This window comes from Anas platyrhynchos, chromosome 2 (genome assembly GCF_047663525.1).
Source record: "Anas platyrhynchos isolate ZD024472 breed Pekin duck chromosome 2, IASCAAS_PekinDuck_T2T, whole genome shotgun sequence".
In the NCBI taxonomy this organism is placed as follows: domain Eukaryota; kingdom Metazoa; phylum Chordata; class Aves; order Anseriformes; family Anatidae; genus Anas; species Anas platyrhynchos.
The window spans coordinates 26,294,319-26,303,914 of NC_092588.1; the positions used below are offsets into that span (position 1 = coordinate 26,294,319).

At 36.9% G+C, this 9,596-nt stretch overlaps 2 long non-coding RNA genes across 3 annotated transcripts in view; one reads left to right on the plus strand and one right to left on the minus strand.

The window, feature by feature from the left end:
• LOC119716139 (uncharacterized) overlaps nucleotides 1-541 on the minus strand; it is a 37,489-nt gene extending 36,948 nt beyond the window's left edge. Inside the window, exon 1 of the long non-coding RNA XR_005263900.2 lies at nucleotides 120-541. This is a non-coding gene — a long non-coding RNA (uncharacterized lncRNA). The remainder of the gene's footprint in view (nucleotides 1-119) is intronic.
• Nucleotides 542-1,903: 1,362 nt separating this feature from the next.
• Nucleotides 1,904-7,918, plus strand: LOC119715687 (uncharacterized). 2 transcript variants are annotated; one of them, XR_005263019.2, is made up of 3 exons: nucleotides 1,904-2,255; nucleotides 3,144-3,256; nucleotides 5,986-7,918. It is a non-coding gene; the product is annotated as an uncharacterized lncRNA (long non-coding RNA). The 2 variants fall into 2 exon arrangements; XR_005263020.2 differs by having other exon boundaries at nucleotides 3,147-3,256.
• The last annotated feature ends 1,678 nt before the right edge of the window (nucleotides 7,919-9,596 follow it).

Sequence of the window (9,596 nt, forward strand, 5' to 3'; positions counted from 1 at the left end):
AAATTGAAGAAATACTCTCAAAAGAAACAACAAACCACCAGCCCAAATAAAAAAATAAAAATACAGTTTATTAGGTATTTAGGACTCCAGTCTTAAGACGTTCATTGTTTTGCTCCTACCTTTTCCCAGGGAGTTGGTTTGTCCAAGGAAAGTGTCTGGCCACCTCTGGAAGCACCTGGTTTCACTTCTTCATTCCACATATTCTTTCAATTATAATTAAGGTCTGGAAGTGATTTTGTCCTCATTTTACAATGAAAAACTGGGGTTCAGGGAGAGCAAACGATCAACTGAAATAACAGGTTCTGCTGCAAAACAAGGGCTTGAACTCTACTGTAAAAGATCTAAAGTCTACATACTGGATTAACCTTAAAATAGCTCAGTTGTCTCTAACTAGGATAAGTATGATAAATTTATCATACTACTGCCAGCAGGTACCATCATCTGAAAGGAAGATAACAACTATAGGATAAGATGCATTGCTATTCAGCAGTGCTGATAATGATTAATTTTATGCTTGTACTGCTTTATATATATAGGCAGATATTTATTATGCAGTGTTTTTTAACACATCACAAAATCCTTGGTCTGAGAGTTTCAGGTTTCATGGTCTATCTCCCTGTTCCAAAGCAGAGTTAACTGCAATTGTGATATCTCTAGATAAACATTCACATCAGGCTGTGCAAATTCCACAGCATTTCCAGTAAACCATCCCAGTAACCTTTACATTACAAAGGTTTTCACACAATCACAGAATGTTTGAGGTTGGAAGGGACCCCTGGAGATCATCTGGTCCAACTGCCCTGCCAAGCAGGGTCACCTAGCATATGCTGCACAAGATACAGTTTCTGGTATCTAACATGAACCTTCTTCACTGTCTTTTAAGGTTCCCCTATTTATTGTGAACATGAAGAATATTTAATCTCTCTCTTGATATGAAATGTTGTGTACTATTAGCTGCCATGTTCTCCTTCCATACTTTTTTTCTTTGGGTGAGACAACCCAAATTAATTCAACTTTTAACACCTAAATACCTAATAAGTCCTGCTGATCTTTTTACTTTTGTTTGTTTGTTTGTTTGTTTCTTTTTCCCTCCACATCCTTCTAGAAATGTTCAACACAAATTACTCCAGGTGAGATCTGGGCAGAAATAGGTGAAGAGGAAGGACCTCACACACTGATCATAAGAAACTGCTCACTACAGAAAATTATCTGTTTATCTATATAGATATTATTTTTTTCCTGCCTAATACTTTTGCTGTTTTGAAAACCAGCCTATAAATGCTGGTGCATGACAGAAAACTTTGAAAATTTGGGGGAGATGGGAGTTTGTGAGGAGAAAAAGTCACTTGTGTATCATTTATTTACACGGCTGGGTGGGTCCTGCTCACATTTTTATTGGCGTTTAAGCCAATGTTTTCACAAATACATCTTTGTTTCCAAGGTTTCAAGCAATTTGAAATTAGCCTCTGTGACTGCTAGGTCTGGAAGCTAACCAAGAAAATCGTTCTTTTAAAAAATCTAATAATGAAATGGAACCTAGAGTACCAGGAATATTTTATACATGTTAAATGCTGTGTTATTTATCTTCATGGCTACTATACACTGCTTTTGTTATCCTTGTCACTGTTGCAAAGATAAATGTCTCCGCATAATAATTCATTATGTATTTTTTCTCTAGGTATACCTTATATAAATAGAGATGCACTGCTGAGGCAAGACAGTTTGTGAATGGTTGCCCATTTTGTTAGAAAACTGCAGACAGAGAATGTCTGTGACCAAAATCCACAAGGTGAAAGCTAAGGGCCAGAAATATATCTAATCTGGAATCCAGAGGAGCTCAAACACTTGGCTCTTGCAGCCTAATAATGATTAAATGAACCAAGGTGGGGCACTGAACTTCACTATTCCCTTGTGATTTTTGTGGTTAATGATCTATTGTCATACATTTAGTCATGGATGTTCTTCATAGTCTGATTAGAATTGTTTTCCAGTGCAGAACAATGCCAAAGAAAATACCAAATATGTAGCAACAGCTCTTTGACGCTCCACCAGAACCTTAAGGTGTTGGGAATGGAGAGGAAGAGTGACAGTCCAGATTCTGGAAAGACAAGCTCTCTCTTTGAAGACCCAAGAATGGAGCCAACTCCTTTGGTGATAAGTGAACCAAGTTAACAAGAAGATGGACACGAGCTATAGAGAATGAAGAGCAGAAAGTGCACTGTACTCTAAGACAAAAGACTGGAAATTTCCTCAAGGTATAAGTAGATATATGCATATCACACATGTTAATAATAAAGGTAAAATATGATTTTAAATTCACATAATAAATACTGCAAATCTCAGTTTTTTTAATTATTATTTTTTATATCTTTAATATTATCATGATGAACCAGCAACTGTTCCAAAATTTCATGCATTTTCTAAAATCTCTGATGAACGTGTATGCATATAGGAGCTTAAGTGCTTGTAATCAAGACATTATCATCTCCTAATGGTTTTATATTCAGGCAGCTAATCCTACAGTTTCTAATTAAGACAAAAAAGAAGTGCTTTGGCTTGCAAAATTTCAGCATATTCTAATATTTCAAGAAAGAAAATGCTAAAGTGGGAAACAGACATTAGTTTGGAGGGTGAAACTATGTGAACTGATCAATGTCTTGAAAATCCTGTACAGAAATATGGGACCTGTATATATTGAACATAGTTCTCATGTAAAAAACTTCAGACAAAAACATTTTTGCATATGCTAGTTTCATGCAAGAAGTCAAACAAAACATTTTTTCTGTCTTAACTTTAGACAGTCCCTCTAACTGTATAGAATTATTGTTCAAATGTATTTTAAAGGAAGAAATACACCACATGAGTACTGCCATGATATATTCAGTATAGCTCTGAGGCTTTTATTCTCTGTTACCTAAAATAGTAAGTTAGAATGTATATTAACACAGTTTTGATGAAAAAAAAAAAAAAAAGAAAAGAAAAAAGCTCTAGAAAACAACAATTTATTCAGAAGAATTCCAGATCTAATATTCTTAGTGCTGTTCAGATGGCTATGGTGTGTGTACCCAGTGTACTTTAATCACAGAAACACAGAATGGTTGAGGTCAGAAGGGACCTCTAGATGTCCAACCCCTCTGTTCAAGCAGGGACAGCTAGATCTGCTTGCCCAAGACCATGTCCAGGCAGCTGTTGAAGATCTCCAAGGAGGGAGACTCCACAGCCTCTCTGGACAGCATGTGACAGTGCTCCATCACTGGTAAGTGCATCTGGTGTTCAGAGGGAGCCTTACGTGCGACAGTTTGTGTCCATTGCCTCTTGTCCTGGCACAGGACACCACTGAAAAGAGCCTGGCTCTGTCCAATTTGTACCTCCCTTAAGGTATTTATAGACATTGATAGCATTCCTCCCAAGCCTCCTCTTCTCCAGTCTGAACTGCTCTTTCAGCTTCTCCTCATGGGAGAGCTGTTCCAGTCCCTTAATCACCTTCATTCCATGGGACTTTATCCAGTACATGTCTCTCTTGTACGGAGGTACCCAGAACTGGACCCAGGACTTCAAGTGTGGCCTCATCAGCACAGTATATAGAAAACATCACTTCTCTTGACCTTCTGGTGATACTTTGCCTTATGTAGCCAAGAATACTGTTAGCCTTCCTAGTAGTAAGGCCACATTGCTACCTCACATTCAACTTGGCATCCACCAGGAGCCCCAGGTCCTTTTCTGTAGAGTTGCTTTCCAACTGGGTGGCCCCCAGTATAGTGTGTGGGATTGTTCCTCCCTAAGTGCAGAACTTTGCACTTCTCCTTGCTGAACCTCAAGAGTTTTCTGTCAGCCCACCTCTCCAGCCTGATAAGGTCATACTGGATGGCAGCCTGGCCCTCTGGTGAATCAGCCACTCCCCCCAGTTTTGTGTTATCTGCTAATTTTCTGAGGATGCACTCTACCCCATCATCTAGATCATTAACAAAGATGTCAAACAGTACTGGAACAAGTATTGATGCCTGGGATACTCTGCTCATTACTGGTCTCCCACTAGACTTTGCACCACTGAACACTATCCTCTGGGTCCGTCCATTCAGACAGTTTTCAGTCCACCTCACTGCCTGCTCATCCAGCCCATACTTCAGCAGCTTCTCCATAAGGTTCTTACAGGGAGCAGTATTAAAGGCCTTACTGAAGTTTGGGAAGACAATATATACTGATGTCCCCTCATCCATCAGACTGGTGATGCCCAAAAGATATTTGCATCCAGGATACTGCATCCACAAGTGACTTATCAAAATTATTTCCTGCAGAACTTCTTTTAATATCAGCAGTCATCCTTGTCATTGTCTCTATGTAGAATCTGCATCAAATTTGCCCTCTGGATTAGTGTTTTTGTATCAGCATAATTTTCAACAAACATGGGGTACACATATATTTAAAATATGATGTTTAGCTTTTAGTTTTTCATACTACAGCACCATGACACCTGCTAACAACTAAGCAGAAAAAGGAAAAGGCTGCTCATGTCAATTATAATAAGAAAAATGTTTGAAATCAAGACAAACATTTGACAATTGAGGAATTCTGTTGTGAAAAGCTGCACCCTTTACTTGTCTGAATACTGTCTATGGGAGCAGCACAGAAAAGTAAGCATTTTTTGTGACAAAATGTCATCATCACAGGCACTGATTAATATTTTATTGAAATCTATTGTCTTCATTTTGTTTGTGATAGTGCTTTTTCCCTAGGGATCTCAAAATACCTTACAGAAGCTAATTGACTGTTTACACAATACAACGATCATTTACTCAGACATGATTAAATGCATTTATTAGCATCCAAGTTAAGCAATAGGTAAATCTTATGCAAAGAGAACATGAAAGTAGAATCTTGGACCACATCATACCTGCAGCTTAATTCCAGTCTGTTAGATGAGAATGCCAAGGTATCAGTTTTTGACTCTCTGCCCCCCTCTCTAGATAGTAGACAAAACTCACTGTGGCTTTTAAGGAAGAATCATTTCAAGTAAAGTAAGCATTTCAGTAAATTACAAGGTGATAGGTTAACACAATCTCTTCCACCACCAAAATATGTTTGCCTTTCCTGATATCTTATTTGGAACTTTTGCCAGCACACTCAAGATTAGGAAGAGAATACTTTCTACTGGGTCAAAACCTGAGAGATTATTATGTCAGGAAAGGTCTCACTATTTTGCTATCTCCTTCATTTCTTATTTCTTACTATTTTTGATAACACCTTCTAAATTAGTAAATATCTCACTTTAGTGAGCAGGATATATGACCTGAAAAGTACTAGGCTTTTACAAACTGAAAAAGCTCAAGTGCAAAAGGAGAAACATTTTATTTCAGATGTATTATCTCAGCTCTTATCAAAGTGTAAAACCAGCATGAAAGGTTGATATTTACAATTTACAGCCCATTTTACCAGCAATCAGTTTGATGCCATACTATAGGTCTCCCGCAGTACAACTTGGCTGTCTGAGGAATTAGATAACTCTAGCAGTGTGACTGCAGAACACATCAGTCCATATAACCAAAATCTTAGCTCAGATGAAGTGAAAGAGAAAAAACAATTTCAATATATCTTTACTCTCTCCAACCTCTTTATGGTACTAAGAACACATTTAACTTTCTGTTTTGGACATCGTCTTGAGCTCTGGAGCTTAGCAGCTATTAAGTGTTCAGGGTTACTACAGTAGCTATGTATGGTTAAGGTATGAGGATATGAGAATTCCTGAGACACATATGTCCCCAGCAGGCACTGCCTGTCTTTGGGTAACTGGAAGTGTTTTTAGGGATCTATGCAACATATGCCTTTTCTGACAATGTTTCTGCAAGCAGATTTTTTTCACATTTCCAATCTTTGAACACAGCCAAAAGAAATATGATCATATCTTAAAGCAAAGAAAGAGATGGGAACAGAGTTAGTAAAGATGTTGCTTTTTTTTTTTTTTTTTTTTTTTTTTTTTTTTTAATGTAGCTTGTGGCATTTCTGAGTTTTCTTAAAGATTCCTACTGTGGAAACTGCCAGAAGAATTGAGCAGCAAAGAGAAGGGGAGAAATCTTCCTGATCACAGATCCTTAGCAAGCTGGAGCAACACTTGAAGATTTTACAATTCCTGACACATTTAAAATACTGTGGATCTGACATAGCTTGACACCATAAATTCATAGTGATTTCCTGCTATAACTGTAGAAAAAATCATGAAGACTTTGGTTTTGACTAAATTAGATCTGCTTAATAATGATCACTATTTTACTGCCATGCTTACTTCTGATATTTCAGCTTCTGTGTAGCTTCAATGAACTGTCATATTGAAATCAACTAAATTTTTATCCCTCCTTTGGCACCAATTAAAACAAACAAACATAACACTATTAAAAACAACAATGAAATTATTCTTCAGAAATAAAACAGTGTCTATCTTTTAGAAGATTTGGGGTTTACTTTCCTGAAATGCAGATTTTTTTAACCAAAAGCTTACTGAAGTGAAGATCAATATAGCTAATAATCCACCTCAAAACAGTGAATATTTTAAGGTTCTGCATCTTGCTAACCACTGGGATTTGAAGTATCTTATTCCAATAAAGCCAGTTTCATAAATGTATTACATATGAAAAATCTATTTCTGGTCTTCTGTCTTAGCAGTAATGTAAAGATATTGACAGGATGGCTGATTTTCCATGGTGGCAAAATGGTGGAGAGCAATGTGAAAATGTATCACCTCAGATAATTTGTTTTTATTGTTATTATTATTTAAGCTAGTGTTATTTATGTTCCCAGATAAAAGTAACATAAACTATAAAATTGAAATAAAGGTAAACTTTTCTTCTGCTTGATGATTCAGCTTGGCCACAAAACATAAATGAGTCTTTTTCTTTATTTTTCTTCTTTTTCTTCTTTTTCTTTTCTTTCTTTCTTTCTTTCTTTCTTTCTTTCTTTCTTTCTTTCTTTCTTTCTTTCTTTCTTTCTTTCTTTCTTTCTTTCTTTCTTTCTTTCTTTCTTTCTTTCTTTCTTTCTTTCTTTCTTTCTTTCTTTCTTTCTTTCTTTTTAATTTCCTTTTCCTTTTTAGCAAACATTGTGGAGGGATAATATACAGAATGCATTGGATATTCTTGTGGGATCATGTAAAACTTTTACAGTCACCACCTGTAGATATTACTAAATGCAAGACTCAAAGCTTTAAAATGTTTCTTATCACATAAGCATGTTTTATGTTTCCTACATGTGTACCATATATGTAAGTACAAATAAATAAGCATCAGTGTTTTGTGCAGAGGAAGCTCTGCTGTGGCCTGGGAGCTCAGGGTGCTAGAACAGCCCCTTCTGAGTGAGAATCATAGAATCATTAAGGTTGGAAAAGACCTCCAAGATCATCTGCTCCAACCATCCTCCTACCACCAATATTACCTACTAAACCATGACAATGTGCTTTGGTCATCCATGTGTGTGAGTAGAGATACAGTTACCAGAAAACAGTAGGCCAAAGAGAGGAAAGGTAACGTGCTGGGAGGTCTCCAAAGAAATGAGTACTCCCAGAAATCAGCAGTCCCACCAGATCCCCAAGAATGGAGAAACTCAGAACACTGAAGCCCAGACAAAAGTGTAGGAGGCCACCAGCATATACGGGCACCAGCAAGGGGCTGCACAACTTGGACTTTGTGTGGTGAAGCAGTGGCTGTTCTTTGCAAAAAAATAAAAGACTTCAGGGCTACAAGCATGCCTGGTGGGAAAAGGGACTCTTGGGGACTTTCTGAAGATGCCATTGGCATGTCAGAATAAGCCACTGCTTCTGTCTCTGGACACAGCTGGAGTAAGTGAATTTACTGCAGAGACAGTTATTTGCTGTTGACAATAACAGCTTGATTCTATTAACAATCACGGTTTAATTAATAAAAAGTGTTCTAATTGATACTGATTGTGATTTTTGCCTTTCCATAACATAAAAATATGCAATTTTCTTAAGTCAACAGAACACCATACTGGTACCTCCATTTAATTGTAATTATGGTTAATTTGAAAAACAGGTTTGATTGATGAAATACAATAAAGGAGTAAAATATATGCAAAAATCTAAACTTTACCCAAACTTTTTGTCAAAGAGTTTGAAAAGTCACTAGACTTTTTTATTTTATTTTATTTTATTTTATTTTATTTTATTTTATTTTATTTTATTTTATTTTATTTTATTTTATTTTATTTTATTTTATTTTATTTTATTATTTTATTTTATTTTTTTCCTCTTGTCGTCTTTTCCTGAAAGGACAAGAAAGTCCACTCATCTGGATGATCTATGTGGTTTATGAAACATTTTATTAACAAGAATCCAATTGCCCTAGTTTACTATTTACTTTTGAGTATGCCCTCAGTTATGGAAAGAAGATGCTAAGAGCTTTGTGAAATCATGGTGACATTGTGTTATAATTCACAAAGGACTTGTGTTTGCTTTCTGATGGAGTGCTGACATAGGAGCAGGACAGAGTGAACACACCAGCAAGAAGTCTGGTTTTTTTTTTTTTTTTAAGTTCTGGGAGAAAACAGGCTGAAGCTGAGAGATCACTTTAGGTTACTGGATCCCAAATATTTGTGGTAAATGGAGAGCTGTCAAAACTTACCATCCTCTCAGTATGTACCCTTATCTTCAAATCAGATTGAAAGTACTGCTGTAGAGATGTTCCAGGGACCAACTATGTCTGGTCTTAGACACTTCAGCTTTTTGAGACATGAAATTTGCAAACCATAGTTTGCTTCTGTGACTTGTTATGACACATGGATACAGGCATCTGAGAAACAGCCATACTGAGGGCTGGTGACAGGAACTACTGACCAGCTTCTGGGGCTGAACTTCCTCTCTGTTGCCCAGATGGTGTCCCCTTAACCAGGGAACATTATATTTGGTAAGCAAACCCTGGTAAATGAGTAACCAGGCAAGCTCAAATCTCCCCACCCCAAAAGTGATGAAAAGGCACAGTTCTTTAAATCTCTGCTATGGGTTTTTCTTCTCACTCTGAAGTCCTCTGATAGCTGCACAAGTCATAAAACTGCACTTTGTCACTCTCTAGAGCTAAATGGTGAAGAAGTCCTACCCCAGCTTTCCCCACTGGCAGTGGGACAGGTTGAGGGGCTGACAGCAGAAAGGGATGTTATTGGTGGTGAATGAAAAAGCAAAAGTGGCAGGAAAGGAGTGCGTGGGATTGCTCGTCTTTTCTTCTATCCTTTTTGTCTTTTTGTGGCTAGAGGCATTCTTTTTTAATCTATGTCCACGTTTTTCTGTGTCTTTTGTGGAAGGAAAATAAATAAATAAATAAATAAATAAATAAGGCAGTAAAAACCAGCTGGATTGTATTAGCAATTAGCTAAGACGCAGTGGGAAAGATCTAATTTACTTGCAAAGGAGCAGGTGAAGAGATTCATGACCTGAAGCTAATGAAGAAGATGGGATGGGAAAGGGAATGATGCTTTTCTGTGTAGTATCTCTGTGAACATGGTAGGATTACAGACTATGTAAATGGTGCAGTAATGATTATTTTGCATTTATTTGCTTTATTTTCTATTTTAACTGATTTCATAGCATAAAAGTTATCATATTT